Here is a 22,577-nt window from a genome sequence, read left to right as displayed (position 1 = left end):
TCCGAGGCGATAGACCTCGGGCCGAGGAATCGCCGAGGTTCTTTGTCGAGGCGGCGCGGCCGATTATTACATATTTATGGTAAAACGGTGCCGGCGTTGTTCGCGGAAAAAGCGAATGATCGCCGTGCCGATGGCCGCGCGGATGCAACTTTGAAAATGTTCAGCTTCCACGGGACCGTCGCACAGTGGGGTATTTGGCCCGAAAAGCCGGAAAAAATTATTTAAGCGTTATATACAGGGTCATCAGTTTTTAAACGGCCAAACGTCAACCAGCTATAGAGGACCCCAAATGAAACAACTTTCACCCCTAACACTTTTTTTGATTCGGTCTTGATTTTTAGATAATTGCAAAAACCCGTCATTTTTTGCGTTCACTTAAGATTAAATATATTAGGACTGCAATTATGTATCTTGATGATTTTTCCTTTGTTTGGTTTAAAATAAATAGGGGCATCTTTTTTATTCAGTCAACTTTTTTGTATGACCTTTGGATCTTGGTTTTTTTTTACATGGGGCACGCCGTGGAGACTGAATGAAATAACTTCGAGTCAAAAAAAGTGTTAGGGGTGAAAGTTGTTCCATTTGGGGTCCTCTACAGCTGGTTGACGTTTGGCCGTTTAAAAACGGATGACCCTGTATAGGCTGAATGCCATAATGTAGTAGGCCGTCGAATTCGTCTTAACATCAGCTATAACATTATGAAATCAAAAATATATCGTAACAGTTAAAAAATTAAATTGATTCTCACTTTTTATAAAAAAATTTTTTCCGAAATTTTATGTATTGAAATTTTTAGACATCCGAATACTGTTAATCTTTTGTTCGAACCTTTTTTTCCTCAGATTATCGGAAACCCTTGAAAAATCGTGGCGATTGTGGAGTACGTGCACCGAAAAGCTGGAAAAAGTATTTTTACACGTAAATTATGTTAAAATGATGTAAAATATGTAGATTATGAAGTGTTTTAATAAGTAGATATGTATTTTAAGAATATTTTTAAATTATTACTATTAATTACGACGTACAGGCGTACGTAAAACACTTCTAAACGCTAATACTAAATTAGCTATAAAACGTCAATACGGACAAATCCGGAACCAAACTTTATTAGCTTGGAATCACAAATCTCTACCGAATATAATGAGACCAAAAAGACCATCGGGACTCACTCAGAACCATAATAAAATCGTTAATGAAGTCTTATAATTGTAAAAATAATTTCTGAATTATTGATCATATACAAATATTAATAACTATATAAATAAGTGTAGTCCATACTTACCTAAAAGATATCGATAATGCAAAAAATTACGCAGCCTTTTTAAAGCATGTAAAAATCACTCATAAATGTACGATATGTTATAGCATGATTGGAAAGGCAATACAAGTCATAGAATCTCTTGACTTTCGATTAAGTTTAGAGATTCATAAACTTACAAATGAATAAAAAAAATTTAGTTCATTGTTCTCCACACGTTCAACAACTTCGAGCAATAAAAAAGTTACAGTTTACGTTAAATTTTTGAAATTGACTTTTTTCCGGCTTTTCGGGCCAAATACCACACTGTGCGTCGCCGAGCCGAGCCGAGCTGAGCCGAGCCGAGCCGCCGCGGATTCTTCCGAGAAACAGAACGCGAGACGTGTTTTCACGCCTGGAGATCGCGAAGAGCTGGCATTTACGTAACGCGACGCCACATTCTCGTGGCTCGCTGCTCGATTAGGCTCACCGCTCGCCGAACGTTTTCACGCTGATTATGTAAACAAACAATGGGACCAGTTTCGTGGCGATGGCGGCTCATGCAAATGCTTGAGAAACTTCATAGCACCTCGCGATAGTTTGCGATGCCATTGACTAGGAAACATGTTACAGCCGGTTGTAAGTCGTGGATGGTATTCAAGGAGACTTTCGAAATTTTCGATGAATCCTTTCAAGTTGACGCGATTTGTACAGACCATTGTGTTATAGGGGCTTCCATTTTTAGAGGAGAAGCTCTTAGAATAACTATTAGCGACACGAAACGCGAATGCATCATTCAGCAATGTAGTCTCTTCGATTTACAGTGATCTAAGCTAATCCATCAGCTGCCTAAAATTAAGCTTCAATTACCTTTCGGTGTACAAATATTAGTTGCACAGCCCAACCTTAATGCTTGTTTCCTCATTTTTAATTTCATAAAAATATTCTAAACTACTCGCTACTCACCGTAGATTCAGAAACCTGAAGCGGACCGTCAAATATTTAGATTTGGCTTAAGGTTTATCTGCAGCCTCGCATTGCCAAGGTCAAGCGGCCGTTCAGTCTCCAACAAGATCTCAATTCGCCATTCCCAAGCTACAATTCGAAGGAAAATTCTATTTGCTCGGGCACGATATTTAACAAGATACATACCGCTTCCGGGATTCCCCTCGAGCCGTGCAGCTGCACGGGAAACCCCCGGTATCCACTGTGCGACGTCTCGTGCAATAAAGAGCTCCTTTCAAAGTGTAAACGTCCGTCAGCCAAGGATCAGTTGCGATTTTCTACCGATGGTCGTCGCAAAATTGTTTCCCGAAACAGCAACGAGCCTTTCGAAGCAGCTAGAGCTACAAGTTGATTAAACATTGCACTTAGAGCTTCAAGTTAATGAAATATTCCACGCACTTGCCTCCAAAGCTTAGTTTGGTATCCTGGAAGTCTATCGATCGGGAACGCTTCGTCCAGCTCGAACGACCTTTGAAGTTCAACCTCCAACCCCGGGAATCTCCGCGGTCCTGGTAGCGGGCGATCGGTCGTAGCACATGTTTTTTCGGAGTGCAGATGCACCGCTTGCAACCCTCAGGTGTATAGAGGCGAGGGGGATCATGTGCGGCGATGCGTCGAACACAGGGAAGCCGTTCCCCGCAGCGACAAAGGCCGGCACTGTGCCCCTTGCCCCTCGCGTCTCTTCGTAGAGATACCTAGCCGCTCTACCTGGCTAGAGGAGCAAAGTAGAGAAACCGAGTGATCCACGAAGAAGGACTCTCGGTATAGGAAAAGGAGGAGTAGTAGGAGGAGTAGGTAAAAGAAAGAGGAAGGCGAGAGAGAGAGCAGCACGTTGAAGAGAAGAGAGATCAACGAGGCGGGGGCCGAGGAGAGCAGGTAGAGGACGAGGAGAGAGAGAGAGAGATAGAGAGAAAGAGAGAGTGAAGGAGCGAGAGAGAGAAAGAGGAAGCTAGGAGTTGTCTTCTGGTCGGTCGAGAGGGGTGGCAAGAGAGAGGCGAGGAAGTCTGACGGCGGCGAAGGAGAAGGTGGAGAGCGACTCCACTCCACTCCGGTGGTGGCGACTCCAGGTACCATCGGTGGTAGTGGTGGCTAGGTGGATAAGGTGGTGGTGGCGCGGCGGTACCGCGCGCCCGGTGGTGGTGGTAGAAAGGTGGAAAGGGAGAGGCCCGAAGGTGTACGAGAGGTGAGGAGAGACTGCTGCCCAGCGTGGACCTGTGCGTCGTTGCATGGCCGACCTGGAGACTCGCTCTCCGCAAGGTGAGACGCGCGGACCGAAGAGGAGGCCTCGAAAGATCGGCAGGAATTCTCGTGAAAGCCGCCTCTTCCTTTCTCGTGTGTGGATCGCCGGTCGGGCGCGTGTGTTCCTTCGTTCTCCCGTCGTCGTCGTCGTCGGACGTACCTGTGAAATCGCGAGTGATCCGTGAAACAACCTAGCTGGTCTCACCGACACCGGCTCGTCGTCGTCGTTCGTCGTCGGTTCGTTTAGGAGCATCGGAGAAGAGGCTCGGGTAGACGAATCGTGGGTGGATACCGCGGCGAACTGCGAAGCCAGGACACTAGCGCGCGGCGCAGCGCAGCCTGGACCGAGGGGAATCGGTTGACAGCGGCGGCAGCTAGCTCTCCTCGCGAAGTATTGTTGTCAGCGGGGAGGAAACAGGTTGCCCGGGGGAACACGTCGACGATAAACTTTCGGATTTTATGTGTTCGAAGGAACGACAAAGGAATCCGTTTCTCTCCCGCGCTCGGCAACTCGAGACGGCCGAGAACGGGTTCGTGGAAGCGATGCCAGGCGGACGCGGCGGACTGCGCCGTCAACGTGTTTGACAGTGATAACAAGCGCGAGCGCGCGCGCTCGCTCGCTCGCTCCTCCGCCTCTTATCGGCGCCGCGTAAACTCGATCTCGCGTGGTACCGCGATCAGTTGATCTCATGGACGCGCCCGTCTCGAGGCGTCCGCTGACTAACATCGCGCGTGGCCAAACCCGCTCGTGACTCTCCTCGATCGCGTTCGATCCGCGAGCGTGCGCCGATCGAGTGAAATTCGATTTCCCTCCGACCAACCACGTGGACCCTGCCTTTTCATCCGTGGAACGTCGTTTCTGTGAAAGTGCAATAGTTGTACCGAATGCTCAGAGTGTGGTGCACGCGCAAAACTACGGAGACACGGCAGCTTGTTTTGAAAGTGAACGTTCGTTTCCTTGAAGTTTCGTACGCGCGACGCGACGTGTCGAATGCCTCGCCTTGGATATTTCGACGGCCGAATGATCGCCTCTGAATCGGTGAGTGATTTTTCTCCCCTCGAAACAAACCCACGCACTCCGATGGAAACTCGTGCTTCCATCTGTTAACTAGCAAACTTGGCCCGTGTTTCGTTCGCGAACACGTTGCACTAGCTTGGAGTAGCTTGCAAACTGGTGGGACTGGTGGTGCCTCTCCACAGTTCTCCATAGACACACGAAAACGATGAACAGAAACATGCACGCAAGTTTATAATCAGAGGCGCGTCTTCCTGATTTAGAAGATTGCACCGATCTAAAGTTTTGGAGCATAGATAGGACATCTGGGATGTTCGATGATTCACTATGGTGTACTCCGCCTTCTAGACGATGCGAAAGTTTAGTCGAGTGCAGGTAGCCAAAGTGTCTGAGGAAAGACACAGTTAGTCCGTCTTGATATCTTCTATCGACTAGAATGTCTCCACAGCTTTGTATCCTTTACTGTTTGCTGGCTTGTTTAGCAGAAGCGGCAAGATTTCAATACACAGCTTCTCTAACACGGTAATAATACAATTGGAAGTTCTCCATAGCTTTCCGATGTCTCATTGCAATTTATCTGCCTCGTTAGAAGCTTCGCTTCCTTAACCTGGTAATATCCACTGATTAGTTTTCAAACAATAGCATCGTTGGAACTTGTTTACAGTTCTTCGTTGCTTCGTTGTAGCCTATCCTCTCCATTAGGCGCTGCAGGAGTTTGATCACTCTCGAACATGTTCACGCGGCATTGTCTAAAGCTTTTAAAGAGAAATATAATATAATCAATCCTCCTCTATTACTAGTAGATGGTGCTTGGTGATTAGTAGATGGTGCTGTTTGAAAACCGTGACGAGCATCGCGTTATAGTGGGGCTGTCACAATTTTTGGATCGTATTAAATCGGAACCGTTTTTTCGTACTATACAGTAAGAAGTAAAACTGACTCAATTCTAAAAATCCTCCAGAAAAGTATTATTGTTTTATGATCTAGTGGTGGGATAATAAAAACCATTATTATGAATTTATTGCGCACGGTTATTAGAATCGCGAACAATTTTTCTATATGTAATATACAATGTTATTTGGCTACAATAAGCAAAGGAGAAAGAATCTATGTGAACAAAGACTATGCTTTACAGTAGTCTTTGTTTACATGAGACTTGTTTGTTTACTTCATATGCTAATACACTCAATTTACAAGCGTTAATCATAGAGTAAACACATTAGACGAAGAGTAAAGCGTAATGAAGCCAATATCCGTATAAGCCGTGCAAAATAGCATTGTTTCTCTCTTAAGAAACTGTTTGTCTGCAAACAGTGATATGTGTATAGACACGTAACAGACTACATTGTCCAAGATACGCAGAAATACGTTAATTTCGGATTCGGAAAGATTAATCGAATTTCTCCAAAACTTCTGTATGATCTAATTCGTCTGTTAGGGAGTTTCCCGCTCGACGTCGCAGTTTAGTTGCTTTCACGAAGCAACGTCTAGGGTTTCCCAAGAAAAGTATAGCATCCGCGACACGATGACTCCGACCGACTACAGATCTCGTAGAACGGAGTGTCTTCAAGGTTCTCCGAAGCTTCCGTACGGTCTAGTTTGGCTACAGCAGAGTTTGTCGCTCGATCTGGCGGCTCGAGCGCGTTCGCGCGGCGATGGCGAAAGTTTCTGGAGAAACGGCGTCGAAAGACACAGTCTCCGAGACACGGTGGATCGACACGCCTTAACATTTCTTGCGTACATTCTTCCCTCGTGCAACACAGGCCGGGAGTATCCTGGCCCGAGACGTTGTCGTTTCTGTGACGCGCTTTGCACCGCCGCGCCGCGCCGAGCCGCGCCGCGGGTCGCGCGCGTTTTCGGTAAAAAGCCGAGCATACCGAGGCTCGCAGGCTTTCCAGCCAAAAGATTTATAAAGGGCCGGCCAGCCGATCGGTGCCGTGTTTCTTCGTCGAAATCGCTGCTGGCTAGAGAGACTTTCACGTGCGCGCCAGCCCGCGACGCACGTTCGCCCCATAAATTCTGACCCCGAACGTAAACAGATCCGCGGAACCATTTGTTCGCTGTCGCGGACGATACGTGACCAGATATATCGGTTTTTACCCCGCGGGACCGACAGCACCGCCGATCCCTCTTGATCATCTTGACACCGGTGCCACGGGCAAACGTGTCCTCGTGTCCCTGTGCCGATCGCGAGCTGAATTAGCGCTCGATCGACCTTACTCCGATTTCGCGCGACGCGACGCGACGCGGCGCGGCGCAGCGGTTACCATCGCAATACGATCTCTTCGTGTCAGAAGTGTATCGGGCTTGGGGATTAACGGTGCATTCGATCCACCGAGCGAATGTAAACGGTTCGTCTACATTTCAGGAGGATTTTCACGTCGGCGAGCCTCCGCGCTGGCCAGTTTAACCAGCGACTCACCTTTCAAGAATTTCGTTTCAGGAATCAGTTTCTTCGCAGACGATTCACCCGATCTTACGCAGATTTGTCGAGCAACGGTCTCTCATCCGTTTCAGAATTGTTTCACTATTTTCGTATTCACTCGATCGCTCGTGTACCTGACAACTTTCAGGTTTTTACAGAGATACAGCATTGAAATTAACACACCCGATACTGCCATTCTTTGAATGCTTATCTTTATTATTGAAACGTTTTATTCAACCATCATTGGTGACCCGCCGCGGTAGCGGTGGGGATAAGCTCGAGCGGTAAAGGTGTCGACTTCATGACTATTATGGTCTGTACCTTCTAGGATTTTATGCACCAACACACGCAAAATTGCGAAGCACCCAATGATCAGGGCGAACAAAAATTGTTATACGACCCTGCGTAAGGTCTGCAGATACTTGTCTAAATAACAGATGATATCAATCCAAACCTTCTCAAGTACTGGTAGCGATTTGTTTCGATGTTTCGAAGAGATTGTTCCATTAACACTTTATCTACCAAAACCCATCGATAAGCTATCGATAGGCTATGCTACGTCAAAATAAAGTTTCGAAATCTTCTATTAAATAGCAATCAAGTAAAAAGATCATTAACTTGCAACACTCTGTACGATTCAAATTAGCCAACGTATATTCTCAGCCGTGAATAACAGATATTTCATACTCGCTTAATAATCGTCGTAAGGTAAAGCTGTGTCCACACCGTAGCAACATCGAGCAACTTTTCGTCGCATCCTTCTCTTTTTACCGAATAAAAAGTTGCTCGCTGTCGTTTCCGTCTGGACATAGCTGTATGCATCGAAACCGATGTTTCGATTAGGCGAAACCCGGAGTAAAAATTTAGTTGCTTTTCTTTTACAATACGTTGTCCGTCACGCTTCGTCGGGTATTTTCTTTATCTAGGTCTCGAGCGTTCCTCCGATAAGTTTCTCCTTTCGACATCGGTTCGAAGGAATACTTCGAGCATGATTTCCTTGCTCCCCCGATACGCCACGTTCCAATTGGTACGCGAGCTCGTTACACACACGTAAATACGAAACTCCGCGGCTATATCCAGGCCTCCGAACAGGCGAATTGCACAAGCCTGGAATTTCTTCTTGGCGCGGTCTTTTCTCGGGATCTAGAGGCCGCCTAATGTTCGCTGGATCGTCAGTAACAGCCGGGGAGACTTGAATGCCGGGGTAAGAAGAGAAGCCGTGCGCTCGTGTTCCCGGCAAAACGCCCGTTTGAAAAACATCCGGCCGGCCGCCACCGTGGCCATGTGACATCTGCCACCTCGCCGGACCATTAGGTGACTTACCTTTTCAAACCTTTCCGGCTACCGGGGGAAACGTCCACCTTCTTCCTTTCCCTCGGCCGGTTAGCTACCCTTTGCTCCGCGGAACACGTCCTGGAAAATACGGGACGAAAACAAGCCTCCACTCCAACACGAACGAAGATCGTGTCGTCTTTTTGTAATTCCGTCGACTGTGTGATTTCCGTATCGCTCGATAGATTAGGATTAGATAGAACCGTAAAGAATTGGGCGCACTGCTCCGAAAGATTGCACGAACGGTACCTACATTGGCTCACGAAAGTATTCGAACGCTTACGTTTACAAATTTTAATGAATAAAATAAGATGTACTAAACTAATCTGTATAGAACAATTTGGTATCTGTAGTAAGGGGGAAGTCGCAAGATTATGTCAGTAAAATTTGAAAAGGATTGAACAGCGTAGACAGAAGTTATGATATATTTATTAGAAACACGCGTAATAAGTGACTCACAAAAGTATTCGAACGCTGTAACGCTGTTGATATGTTTTCATCTTTCTTAGAAAGGAATGTACACATTACTACTAAATGAAAACATTGGTACGTTCAGTTGATGTTAAGGCATCGTTTCCGTAACAGCAAACGTAGAACTGTGCACAGTAGTAGTTAAAATGAAGACTAAAAAGTCAGAAACACAAAAGTGTGAAAGAGAAATGATACTTCGATTGCATAAGGATGGAAAATCATATAACGAGATTGTAGAAATTATAAACAGAAGTAAGTCTACGATGCATTACATTATTAAAAAATCAAAAAATGAAGGAACAATTGCGAACAACGCTCGATCAGGTCGACGAAAGAAGTTAACTGAAAGAGAACAGAAAATTATCATTCGCGAAATAAAAAAAGATCCTACTATATCCGCTCCTAAACTCATAAATATGGTAGCTGATATGTTTCATCAAGAAGTTCATTCCGAATTATGTCGACGAATCTTACGAAATAATGATTTTCATGGCAGTGTACCACGAAAGAAGCCGTATATTAATGCGGTAAATCGAAAAAAAGACTGGCGTTTGCAAAAACATATCTCAATAAAGATAATTTTTTCTGGGATAAAGTCATCTTTTCGGATGAGTCTAAATTTAACATCTTTGCCTCAGATGGTCAAAATTATGTTTGGAGAAAACCAAATACGGAATTGGAAATTAAAAATTTACACCAAACAGTGAAACATAGAGGTGGATCGGTTATGGTGTGGGGGTGCATGGCAGCAAGTGGCACCGGAAATTTGGTATTCATTGATGGAATACTCGATAAATATAAGTATTTAAATATTTTAAGGAACAACCTTAAAGAATGTGCCCGCAAATTAGGATTATTGGAAGACTTCCACTTCCAACAAGATAACGATCCCAAGCATACTGTAGGAATTGTGAAAGAATGGATCATATATAACACACCACATATGTTAACTACTCCACCGCAAAGTCCAGACATAAATCCAATTGAAAATTTCTGAGCTGAAATCGGAAAAAGATTAAATAAATATCAAATAACTTCAAAGGAGGTATTGAAACAAAAAATCATAGAAGTATGGAATTCCATTGAGTGTACTTTTACAAAATCATTGGTTTATAGTATGGAACGTCGATTGAGACACGTCGTTATATATACTGCTAAAGGTGGTCCAACAAAATAGTAACATTAAGTAATGTAACAATATATGTAGCGTTCGAATACTTTTGTGAGTCACTTATTATGCGTGTTTCTAATAAATATATCATAACTTCTGCCTACGTTGTTGAATCCTTTTCAATTTTTACTGACATAATCTTGAGACTTCCCTCTTACTACAGATACCAAATTGTTCTATACAGATTAGTTTAGTACACCTTATTTTATTCATTAAAATTTGTAAACGTAAGCGTTCGAATACTTTCGTGAGCCACTGTACATGTACGATGAAGTCATTGCGTTAATAAACGTACGTTATCTCTATAGCAAAGGAAGACATTGATGGGCCCATATAGAGTAATGCACGGCACTCGTTGGACTTTCTATGCGGCGTAATGGTGCTCCACCGTCCCACGTTGTCAATTAACCGGATTCCCATTCGACGACGATTCCCCATCCAAATTTCATAGCGCGCCTGGCATGTTAACGCTCGTAAAATTCCTAGTCACCGCGATTCCTGGAACCCAGAACCGTATGCCGCGCCGTTCCGCGACAGTAAAGCGAGGCCGGGGATGATTTACATCGACAAATTTATTCCGCTGTAGACAAAAGCAGCGGAGCCTGCCCTATAATTCGTTAAGATGCACTAAACGGAGCCCGATTAGATCGCCCAGTGTGCGAACAGCGTTCGTCAAGGTAACGATGCATCGGACGTAGCATCGCTGAACGATCGGATACCACGTTTGGGATGTCGTTACACGGTTATGCGTACATATGGATGCGCGCGTCTCCTTGCCGCGAGTATGATGTAGGATGCGTTCACCGTACCCGAATGTAAAAGTATACATACGTATTCTGCCTCCTCTAAGGACGCGCCTACTCTCGAACGCAGGGACATTAATCGGCCCCGTGCTGTCCCGTGTTGGCTACGAAAGGGAAAGGGCAACGGGGAATGGCATTAGAATGTCATCCATACGATTCGAATGGAAAGCCATATCGCTACGGGACGTTTCGGTAATTTATGGAAAACTTTGTCTTAATGCATATCATTAGACCGAGCGTCTCTGTACGCGCTCGTGGCGTTTGTGTTTGTGAAATACGAGGCAACGAGGACTTTATGTTAGCGTGGTGAACTTGAAAGGAACACCGAGAAAATGAATAAGGGGTCATCACAAAATGTGTATAAGATATCAATGTAATTTTTTTCATTTTTTATTTGTTGGTATATCGTCGAACGTACATTTCCATTTAATTTCTGATTCCGATGATTCACTTGGAAAATTCTTATTTTGTAGTCTAAAGACAGCGCTTTTAAGTATCTTTTTCCAAAGAACGGTATTGAAAATATTATAAATGCTATATCATTTCAAAGTTGCCGTTCAAAATCAACCATTGTTTTCGCACCGAGCTAATATTCTTATCGCCAAGCACTCGGTGGACACAATAAATCTTTGTCTTGATACAGGCATTAACAGATGCGAATTTCTAAAAAAAGACTCGCTGTTTGCCTATAATATTGAGCTGCTCGTAGCTGCGAAACCTCGGAATAACGGATGACGCGTGCGAGAGAGAGAGAGAGAGAGAGAGAGAGAGAGAGAGAGACAAGCTGCCCACACGAAATTCTTTCGCTTTTTCATCGTCGTAGCACGTTTCCGTCGTGACCGGCCCGTAGAAAAGCGATTGTTAATGTACTCGATGCAACGTGCATTGTTAGCGGCGATTTCGTCGCGCCATTATTATCTTCGGAAAGGCAGGACACGCGTAGCTGATAAGCTGATTGCGCAAGCACTCGCCCCTTTCGACTTCGATACTTTGATATCGCGCAATTTGTCACATCGACCAGTTTTCCGGCTCAATCCGGCCCCGTGTGGTTCGCCGAATGGGTGTGGCGTTGAAGTTCCACGGAAAATCGGGTCCGACTATTTTCACCGGTTCTGGAAAAATCCAACGATTCGATAATGGAGTCTCGTGTACGTAAGCTCCGCTCGGTATTATTACCTGCACCGGAGCTCTGTTAGGGTGATTCGTTTGGGATTGTAGAGGCATATTTATCTCTTATCGCGCAGATACCGCGCGCGAAAGAAACCCAAGGAACATGTATCAATCTTTTTATTTTAAGTGCAACGACTGCGAGTGACCGGATTGTGTTTACTTTGCTCGATAGTACGTGGCATATATCGTGGCCGAGACTTATTGAAACAACCGTTTATGCGAATGATTATTCAAATACGGTTTTTATCGTGCCTGCTATCTGCTTGGCACGGCGGCATCAGTTAATATTATTTCTGTAATAATTTACATTGCCCAGATAACCGACTCGCCTCTTTGTTCTTTCGCTCGATATTTTATGCGTTGTCTCGAGAAATTAAAATTCCACTGGATATAAACTAAAGGATTAATAATACGCTAAGTGCGTGGAAATTTTATTATTGCGGGCCTTTGTATCGGATAATAAAGTAATTAACGACTATTCAGAATAATTCTTAGGATGAAGGTTCCTTCCTATTTGCGTTGCAAGGTCTATGTCGTTAAAATACGAAATTATAAACGTATGTATAAGGTGCGTATATAAATGTTAAATATTGAATATTATGGAGTACAGATTAAGCGAACACGGTATGGTGGTTCTCTTTCAAGTCACGTGGAATGCGAGAAACATCTTTTTACCTGGTTTTTAGTGCGACCTCTTCGCTGACTTTCGAAAATATATTTCCCGGTTGCGTGGGCCCGAAATGGTGCTCACGGGTTTCCCAGACACAATACAGACGAGTCGAGAGTACCGTAGCTTTTCGAACACCGACGGGACACTTTAAAACCCGTGCCCAGACCCTTAGGACCCATCTTAGTTAGAGGCTATTGGCGTCGGTTCCGAATGGGATGTGTACCTCACCTGCTTTCGTGAAGTCTGAAGGTAAAGAATACACGGGTACGCGCACACATACCCGTTACGTATACACACGAACTTCGCCTCCACGTTACGGGGGACCTCGAAAACGCGCTTGTACCTCCTCACGGAAAAAAATGTTAATTTTCTTACGAGTCATTGACTCGCCCGTTTCGACGCTCGGCCTCCTCATGACGATGCGTTCTGGAAACAGAGAACGTTAGTCGATAGTCATCTCTCTGTAATTTAATTGTTACCTGCTAGCTTTATTAATGGAATCTGTTACGATCGAGCCCTCGCGGAACACTTTGTTCTGAATTATTTCTGAAAAAAGATTCGGTAGGTTCCAACGAGTTATGTCGAGTGAAAACTTGCTCCTAAAATTCTGAAGATTAATCTTACTTATTGTGTATTATTTGTCCCCCACAATGTTCGAAATTGGTTTTCTCGTTAGCTTCGTGAGAAATTGCTTATTACCAGTTGCGAAAATGGCAAAAGAGATATTGCAAGACAATTGCGATCTGCTCTTTTCGATTGTCTAGTAAATACTAGAGTCGTCGTCGAACCAAGGATATCGGTTTCCAAGGATATTATTAAGGTTTTTGTCGGCATTGTTATTGGAAACTCTGATTGCCGCGAAAGGACACGCGATTACTGTAATATTTAACTGTCGCTTCGGCATTGTTTCCCCGCGAATTACGAAATTCGCGCGTTAATGGGAACCATAGTTTAGTCTAATGACTGTGCTTGATAGTGCAATTATTAGCAATCACTCGTCGCCGAGGAAGAATTGTCTGCGGTGGAAAAAATCGAAACGTCCATCGGCGACGTTTCTGCCGGTGGCGAAGGAGGGAAAATTATTCTGAAAGTAATTTTGCAAAACGTACTTCTCTTTAGACTACACGGATTTGTATACTTTCGGATGGCTCCCAATGTCCTTCAGAAAGAGGATAAAATAATAAAAACCGATGCAATTTCGTTCCCTCCTATAAACTTGATAAAATAACCGTCAAATGTTAACAGGTTGAAAGGTTTTTACGAAATCTTCTCTGAATTCCCAAAGCTTGTCCATGAAGTTGCAATAAAACAATTTGGCATGTTCGAACAAGGAAGCATGCAAAGCGATAATCAGAAGAAAGAAGAGCGAGGAGTCCTTAAATTACAAGAGCACAATAAAAGCGAGGCGAGCCGTGAGCGCAAGGAAAAGGAAAGTATGCATTGCCTCAAAATCGTGCCGAATCATAGCCCATTAAATTTCGCAATCGCCGTACTTTCACGGACCTCGCATCGTACAGCGGTCCTGAATCGAGATTCAGCAGTTCAGTATTAATATTGGTCACTTTTCCAAAAGTTCAAAACGAGTATCGTCGCAGATGTCTAAAAAGAAGGTTTGATTAGAAATATGCATAAGTAATATTATTATTTAATATTTCCCATTTTATTCTTCGATCACAATTCAATGTTCTTTGCAACATTAATTCAGTCTAATTCGCGTTAATGTCCTAATAAATCTGTTGAAAACGTTACGGGCCACTATTTAATGGACTCGTTTGATTCCCGAGGACTATCTCGCGGAAAAGAGAGGTGCAAACGAATCGTCGGTCGAGGGAATAATCGTGTTTGTCTATAATAGTCGATAGATAGCTCGGTTGCACATCTCGGGAGATGCTGGAAGGTCCAGAAGTCGAGGGAAAGGCAAGAGTGACGTCACCGGCAGGAATGAGGTTAAACCGACGCTAAAGTCGCGCTCGAACCGGCGAGTATAGCGTTCGACGAGCCGCAGGATGCACGATCCTGCGAGAACTATACACAGTGTCCCGGGGCTGAGATTTCCCGCGAGTCGAGACCCAGCCACGAGGATCATAGATCCGCGATTGCATCACGTGCATCCACGATCCTCGAACTATCTTCTGCCCTGATCTGTGCTGCACAATTCGATGCACGGTTTCTTCACGTTTCTTCCTGGTTTTCGAATCTGGCGCCGTTGGAATGCAGTTATTGAACCGAGCTGCAGGTCTATAGGTTGTTCGCTATATAACGTGTCATTAGGCTTGGGGATTTATGCGATTTGTAAGCTACATGGAAACGTTTGCATCGAACTAGGCCCGGATACGTTTCTATTTCATCTCGACCACAGATATTCTGCCAGCGTTTAATTTTCGGAGAATGTAAATTAGATGCCTATGAAATGTATAAATTTCATTCAAAATTCGCAGTACGTGCAGATTCTAATTTCTAGTTATTTCCCTTTCCTGTATTTTCATTTAGACTTTTATGTTTAGAAAGAAGTAACTTATTTGAAAGAGGGTGCTGAACAAAACAAATATTGTGAAGTTACACGTGGCTTTATCAAAATTTTGATCGTGCTACACTTTATTTGGTACAGTTGTCTACAAGTGCATACATTTTTTCAATCTATTTATTGAGGTTTGCCTTAATAATAATTCAAAACTGCAGATGCGCAAGAGAAATTTACGGATACTGTTATATTGTTTCTCAACATCATTCTCAATGACTTACACATTTTTCGTCGAGTCATTGAACAACGTAGTATTTATCATAACATCTAAGAGTACAAATGTGTACATTATGTTCGCCCTGAAGTGTAAACGATCATTATCTCGCAAAGCATTGCAGGTACGAGACGGCGTTTGAATAGACACGATTAAAGGTTGGATTCACTTTAAACAGTGTTTTCGCGGAAGTTTAACGAATCGGAGGAGCTCGGTTTATAAATGATTATTATGAAACGTAAAAAGTAGGCGAGTATCGGGATACGCCGCCGTTAAGTAACAAGAATCTTCGCGCCTTTGAGTGCGAGCCGTGAAATGGTAAACGTCACTCATACGTGACAGCGGTCCCTCAAGAGAAATCGAAATTCTGAGAAATGAGACTCGTGAGAAATGACGCTGCTGGCGAACCACGTTGGCACGACTGCTGAACCGGCTGTCGTAAAAATTTCACATGACCGAAGCAGTTAATTGATTCAATGAAATGAAAACCGAGAAGCTGAGGCTTACCACGATGATTACTAACCCATGGATCTTCAAGCAATTTATAACTCGCGTAAATCGTTAACGAACAGCGAAAGTGAAAGTTCCATCACCATCTCTGGTCATTTTTCACCTCCAACAATGAGAAATTACATTCTACTTAATTTGAGCAAGTTCGAATCTATCTGTATAGATTATTCTACAGGATCCCGGCAAACTTAGCGTTGATAGAACGTTACAAATATGAAACAAAGTCAAAATAAAAATAAATTGAGTGCGAAAGAAGCAAGCAAACGTGTTTGAATCGTTCGAGCCATCGCTACCGTCAGACACGGAATAATCACCGTTTCACAAGCGGAGGGTTCAACGATTGATCTTTAAGTAATAATCGGTGAAATACGCCGGCTGGGTATTTTTAAAGAGGTAAAAAGGTCGAGTGTTCTTCGGTGCATAATTTTCCTGTCGCCGGGTGACGACGTAATGTGCGGTTGCGGAGGAAGGCCGAACGTTTTTCTTCGAATGTTTTCTGGCCTCGCGTGCAGGATCGCCGCAAGAACCGATGTCTTCGTCTTGGTTCGCGTTCGAGAGGAGTTGGTGGTACGTTCCAGCATCGTCGCAGATAAGGCCTGCTTTATTAGTTGCCACTTACACCTGGTAGAACTCACGAACCACTGTTGGACAACGCTCTTATCTCTTATCACGGACGTTGGCCGCCACGTTCACCCGTACACGAAGTTGTATTCCTACTGTCAGCATCTAAATGTTAATCTTCAGTCGGAGCCCAGAACAAACACGCGACTCTCGCAACGGAAAGAACGTAGTACATACTGCTCGTGAAATCTAAATTCCTCAACGATATCAAAATATTGAGAAACTCGCGAAGAAAATGATATCGCAATTTCTCATTCGCTGACAAGTCTTCAGCACTCGACAGGTGGACGCTTCTGATCAGTATGTATACAGCAGTGCATAACTTCATTTAGATAGTTGTTCATTAACTTTTCGATTCAAATGAAGGTTCATTTTATCACGTGTTTGCTAATAGAAAATAAACGAGAAAGTATTAAATGTGTACCTGAGTGTCCGGTCGCACAAAGGGTTGATTACCAAGAATGCTTGCAGAATACAGTGTAGTGTTCCTTCTCGAGAATTTCTCGAGAATCGATTATTTCTCATTTCTCGAGAAAAATTCCAGTATTTCTCGAGAAATTTCAATTTAGGAAAATTCTTATAAATCTCATTTATTTTATAACGTATAAATTCTTCAATTCTCTTAAATTCTTATTTAAAACTTTAGAAAAACTGAATACCGAATTGAGTAATGAGTTTCTTGTTGTTATTAAAGAAGAAATGTCTAAAAGAAGAGACAAGATTGTTGTATCCCTTATGAAATATCTGCATAATCCAGAATCTCTGCAAAAAGATTCAGAAGATACATTTTTTTATTTAACATCAAAGGCAGATACGTATAAAATGGCAAAACAAATTCTAACCAGACTTTTTGGAAAATATAACAATGATTCTTATGAAAATAGTGAAAAACTTTCAGATTCTCAGAATGAGGAACTATCACTGGAAAAACAGTTAGAATTAGAAATTGCAGATAGCATTCAAGAATTTAGTGTCAAGAGTTTAGCGGCAGAAGAAAATAAATTCCGGACTCTAACAAAGGAATTCCAAATTTTTGAGTCCATTGAAAAAAGGACACCCAATCTTCAGCAACTTTTGGATGTTCTGTATACGATAAAGCCAACATCCACACAAAATGAAAGAAATTTTTCTACGGCTACAGATTTTGTTACAAAAAAAAAAAAGAAGTATGATTCTACATTAGACGCATTATGCTTCTTAAGAAGTCATTTCAAAACAAAAGCGTAATGTTTCACTTTATAAAAGTTTGGTAAAAGTTTCCCAATATTTTTCCCAAAGTATAGTCTTACTTCTCATTTCTAGAGAAATGAAAAATGTTGAGAAATCAGGAACACTGATACAGTGTCAGGCACCTAATGCTCATCCTCAAGGTGCAGAGAACGGCAAAGTGCAGCTGAGGTTCGCGACGCATATCCTTTGAAATGCCGGCGAGCCGATCGTGCGCGAAAGGCGAGGTTTAAAGGGGGCGCTAAAAAATGGCATAATTCCAGGTCGCGGCGTCCGAATCCTGGGGAACCTTTGAACCCCGGGCTGGTCTCGCAGAGCCCGGCTATCTCCGCGCAGGATCCGTGGAACCCTTTGTCTTAGCCAGAGCACGAGTTCGAGCGTATAATATGCGGTCAGCCTCCGGAGAGGGCTCTCGGGTCCGCTGGGTATCCATCTAACCGGTACACACTCGAGGTACTCGCCGTATACCCGGGTACATACCGACACGAGTTTCTCAGGGGGGCTCCTCTCTCTATCTGCGAAGGATCTCTCCGGTGGTACGGGACGGAGCTCGTGCTGACCTCGGGGGCTAAAGATTACGAGGGCTCGCTACGACTAGAATTCAACCTCTCCGGACCAAGACGTATAGTCGCATGCACGGCGTATATACCCTCCGCCGAGGCAGTATATCCAGCCTTCGAGCACGTAGTTAAGCGTCCAAGTCCGGTTGCAGAGGAATCTTATGACCGCGTATTTTTCCGCAGATGCTCGGCGCCATTAGACCGGCTGCCGAGGGAAAGGAGCCATTATTCGACGACCTGACGCTTCTCATTTTTTACATCGGCCGATCGCGCCGTTCTACACCGGTAATTGAAAAACCTATTCCTATCCAACATTCACGTTACGTCGGATCCTGCAGCCTCTCGGTCCTCCACTGAACGAACGACGAAAATTAATTAACCCTTCGAAAGTGGTCCTCTCACATAATTCTAGTAATCGAGTTTGCTTAAACAGTTCTTTATCAATGTTTGTATACGCCACTTATAAATGAATTATTGCAGTTCAATTAGAGACTTCAACTAACCCGAACTCGCAACTTTCCAATTCTCTCTCGAAAAATCGTATGGGGATAACAAGCAGTCGGAAGAATTAAAACAGGGATTCAAGGAGTTCTTTGAGTATTCACACGAACCATAATAGCGTTCCTGAAACGAGGCTTCGCGTTCGCAGAATACCCCCGACCTTGTTCGATCAGGTATTCCCTTTTTTCGGCCTGTACACGCGATTTCGTGTACGCAATTACACGTATCTCGGTATTTCTTGCGGTGGATCGAATCGATTGGTCTTTCGAGAGCCTTCGAATCGATCGCGAAAATGTGTTTTCTCTTTTTTTTTTCTTGTGGCCCAATCTGAAACTTGGTGATCGACCGGCTTCGAGCTGGTTAACAGCTAAACTGTGGAATTAAAATCCAAATTGAATTGAAAGTAGTTGAAAATGTTGAATTTTGAAGAATCGAGTTTCGGTGAGAAAAAGTCAGTTTCCAGACCACAGTGCGTGGGTCGCACGAAATGAAAGGCGTAGCGGTCGATGGGTAGGCAGAGAGAGCTGCCTTCTGTATCGAGCTAGGATTACGAATCGTTCATTGGCTGGTAATTACGCCGATTATACGTCAGTTTTTCCGATTGCGAGCCCACGAGCCTACGTGCCGCTCGGACCTTACGCAAATGAGCCGCGCGCCAAGCGTCGACGGATAGCGAATAAGCGCTAGTCTAACCGGTGCTCGATCATCCGATAATCGATCTTGCGTGTCGCCGGCTATCGCCGTTGGTGCACGATGTCCTGTCTACGTGTTTGTACCGAAGCTTTTATTAGACGTTACGTGAGGTCTCCGAGCGACGTAATCGATGGCAACGATCTCGTTCCTCTTTTGGGGACACCCTCTTGCGCCGCTCGCCTATTACACCGACTGTTTGCTAATCAATATAATAGACTCCCGGGACCCGGGGAAGTGTTTGATGGACTCGGTACACGGTTCCAGTTCGGTTTTACAGCCGCGCCGCGTTTTATCGTCGCTGGCCCCGGAGCCTTCGTTGGCACTTTCACTCGCTTTTGCTTTGTTTCAGCTGCACCGTGCATACATTATGTGTATGCGCCGCACTTGTTGGCGGCTTCGATACCGCCGATACCGTGCATCGATGTTTATACCTTCGCCTTTGTCGACGAAATTGGGGTTGGTCGAATTATCGAAACGTGAACTGTAATTTCTTCGTTGCACAAGCCAACGCGTGCGTAATACCGAGTGGCGTGTACGAACGTTGATAGCGGGGCTGTCGAACGTGAAGTGTATCCACTGTACTTTGTAAAATTCGTGGTGTGTATCTTTTACCTGTTACTGTCCTTACGCCATCTTTATTGCAGGAAATTTGAAAGTGCCGGTAATGATGGGGCGGGAATTCGTTTCGGGCATTAATTAACTTACGTTTGTGGACCTGTGTCTGTCTGAAAATATAAATACTGTGACAGATTACATTCTATTCGAACGTTAAAGCCGTTATTAGTCTTCGGATTTCCGTGCATTTATGTCAGAAAGGTGTTGGTGAAACGCGGAAGAATCCAAAGCTATCGTTACATTATTTAACGTATTCACATTAGTAACAAATATATCTTCCTGTTAATTCTATTTCTTGCGGTTGACTCAGGCTGGTCATTATCCTTGGATAATCTTTAAAAGTCGTAGAGACATGAAGATTTGTTGCAACACTGAAGTAGTCATTATGGACAAATCTTAAGAAACCGAGTGTCGGCTGTATTAAGCTCAATTAAACATTGCGCCGACTTTGAAAAATTGTTTTGATCCACTCTGACTCCAACAGTATCAAAGAAAAGGTCCGTCTCGTTTCCCAATGAAATTGGAAGCAGAAAGGAAGAATCTCGACGCAACGAGGCGCAAGTTGAATTACACGGAACGTAGCGGCAATTACTTCGACGACCCTATACGTTCCCCGAAGCCGAATATTTCAATTGACTCGACCATCGTCAGGAAATTGCGTTGGTATTTCGATTCGCGGTTGTCTAATCAGTATCCGAGTGTGTTACGGTCGCGCGTCGCATTCCGCGGCAAATATTCGGCGCATGGGCGCCCCATTAACGCAAATACGTTCCTGCGAAACCAGTTTGCGTCCCGACGGTGTAAAACCCGACGATTGATCGGTGCAGGACCGCGAAACAGTCGCTTACACCGGCACGCGCGCTGCTTCGAGAACCGGAGTACTCTCCCTAGGAACACGGTTATCCGTCCCACAGCTGGAACACAACTCGACAAACGAGTATTCGAACCCCGACGACCGTACCCGCGCCAATTTTTACCTCTCTTCGGTTTCGCATTCGATCACTGTACGCTGCGGTTTTATTTAAGGTGGAGCGGGGTAAAACCGACTCAGAAATTGTAAAGTTTACTTTAAACCGATGTATTTTTTATCTATTCCACTGAAACCTAATAATCTTAGTGTTTCTATTTAGCGCATGGTTTATTCTTTAAGTTGCATTCATTTGCATTAAAAATATCTTCTGAAACTTATGATTTTCTTAATAAATTAAAAACGGTGCTGCCAGAGCGGACTTCCCCGGAACTGGGGCAAAACTGCACCTACCTGTTTAAAAATTATCGAATCATTATGATTGAATGATTGAATTATTATTATTATTATTATTATTATTTGGTATTTTATAATGCTTACAATAAACAGTCATTCGGCCAGCTTTAATTTCTGCCAATGCTTCAGCCAACATTTCCTTTGTATAGTGCGGTGTCGTTTTCTTTGCATAATTTCGGACCATCGTGGGGTTGCAAAAGTATTATCAGTCTAAAAAATTCAAAATTAAATGCCTACCAAGAAGGGAATTTAATGAAACAGTCGAGTAAGTAAGAATTAAAATGTAACATTGGGTAAATTCGTACTATAGTCCGAATTTGCCCCGTGCTCAAATATTTCTTGAGTGAGGTTAGACTATTATTTTATCAAAAAATATAAAAGAACTGATATATTTTATTACTATAAAGGAAACTTACCTTACTATACGTTGTGCCTATCGAAGATAAACACATAGATACGTAAACTATTGCTGAAATTATCGTTTTATAATGCTCAACTCAATTTTTGCTCTGCACCTGGAAACACCATGCACTTTGTCGAACGAGTTAAACGCGGGAATCGCAGAATACATGGCAGCCATCTATGTTGATCATTGAATACTAACCAAAGGAAGATTTCCACCTTACAGTTGGTACAATGTATATTCGAATAAATAAGGGCCTAGTGCGGATTTGCCCCGTGTACGGATTTACCCCACTGCACCTTATTTTATTCGATCTAGAAACGAGTTCCCCCTAATTTACTTCGCACAATACAAATACCCAGACGTAGACACGAACGACGTCCTTTCAATAAAGATTGTCGCAAAAATTCCGCCGACCCTCGAACAACACGATAATTCAATTTCTGCGGTTTTATACTGGATACTGTCATCTCGAATGAACCTACAATTAGAACAAACTAAACCGTGTTATTCAAGGGTTGCTTGTATTTATTTTGAGTAAATGCGGAATTGTATGGAAAATAAAAATTGTCTGTACTACTCGCAAAATACAGAAGCTACATAGATATTTATTTGAAAGTAGAAGAATAGTATTTTTAGATTCCTTGAATATATTTACTTGTTTGCATTGGATCTGCTCATTCTAACCATAAATGCATACAACCCATAGTCTGCTTATAAATCACTGGCATACACAATTAAAGCAGATAAACTGTATATTTAGCGTTGCATATCATTTGCATTCAATCTTCAAAAAATCATGATTGAAGCCACCCAAATGCGACTGGCAGCTTGTTCACCTGACGTGGCTGCATCTGATTACCACGTTATTGAAGTCGCTTATTTAATGGATATACCTTACAAATCCGAA

General features: G+C 43.5%; 1 protein-coding gene across 3 annotated transcripts in view; it reads left to right on the top strand.

Moving 5' to 3' along the window:
* Egfr (epidermal growth factor receptor) overlaps positions 1 to 22,577 on the top strand; it is a 261,244-nt gene that overhangs the window by 141,731 nt on the left and 96,936 nt on the right. The window contains exon 1 of one of the 3 annotated variants that reach the window (XM_076791254.1): positions 3,489 to 4,520. The exons of the other annotated variants lie outside the window; for them this stretch is intronic. The gene's annotated coding sequence lies outside the window, so the exon portion shown is untranslated. Of the gene's footprint in view, positions 1 to 3,488; positions 4,521 to 22,577 lie in introns of those variants that run through there. 3 annotated transcript variants of the gene reach the window in all.

The sequence above is a fragment of the Halictus rubicundus genome, chromosome 7 (genome assembly GCF_050948215.1).
Source record: "Halictus rubicundus isolate RS-2024b chromosome 7, iyHalRubi1_principal, whole genome shotgun sequence".
NCBI classification, from domain to species: Eukaryota; Metazoa; Arthropoda; class Insecta; order Hymenoptera; family Halictidae; genus Halictus; species Halictus rubicundus.
Note: the sequence above shows the minus strand (reverse complement) of the source record. Positions and strands in the feature narration are given on the sequence as shown.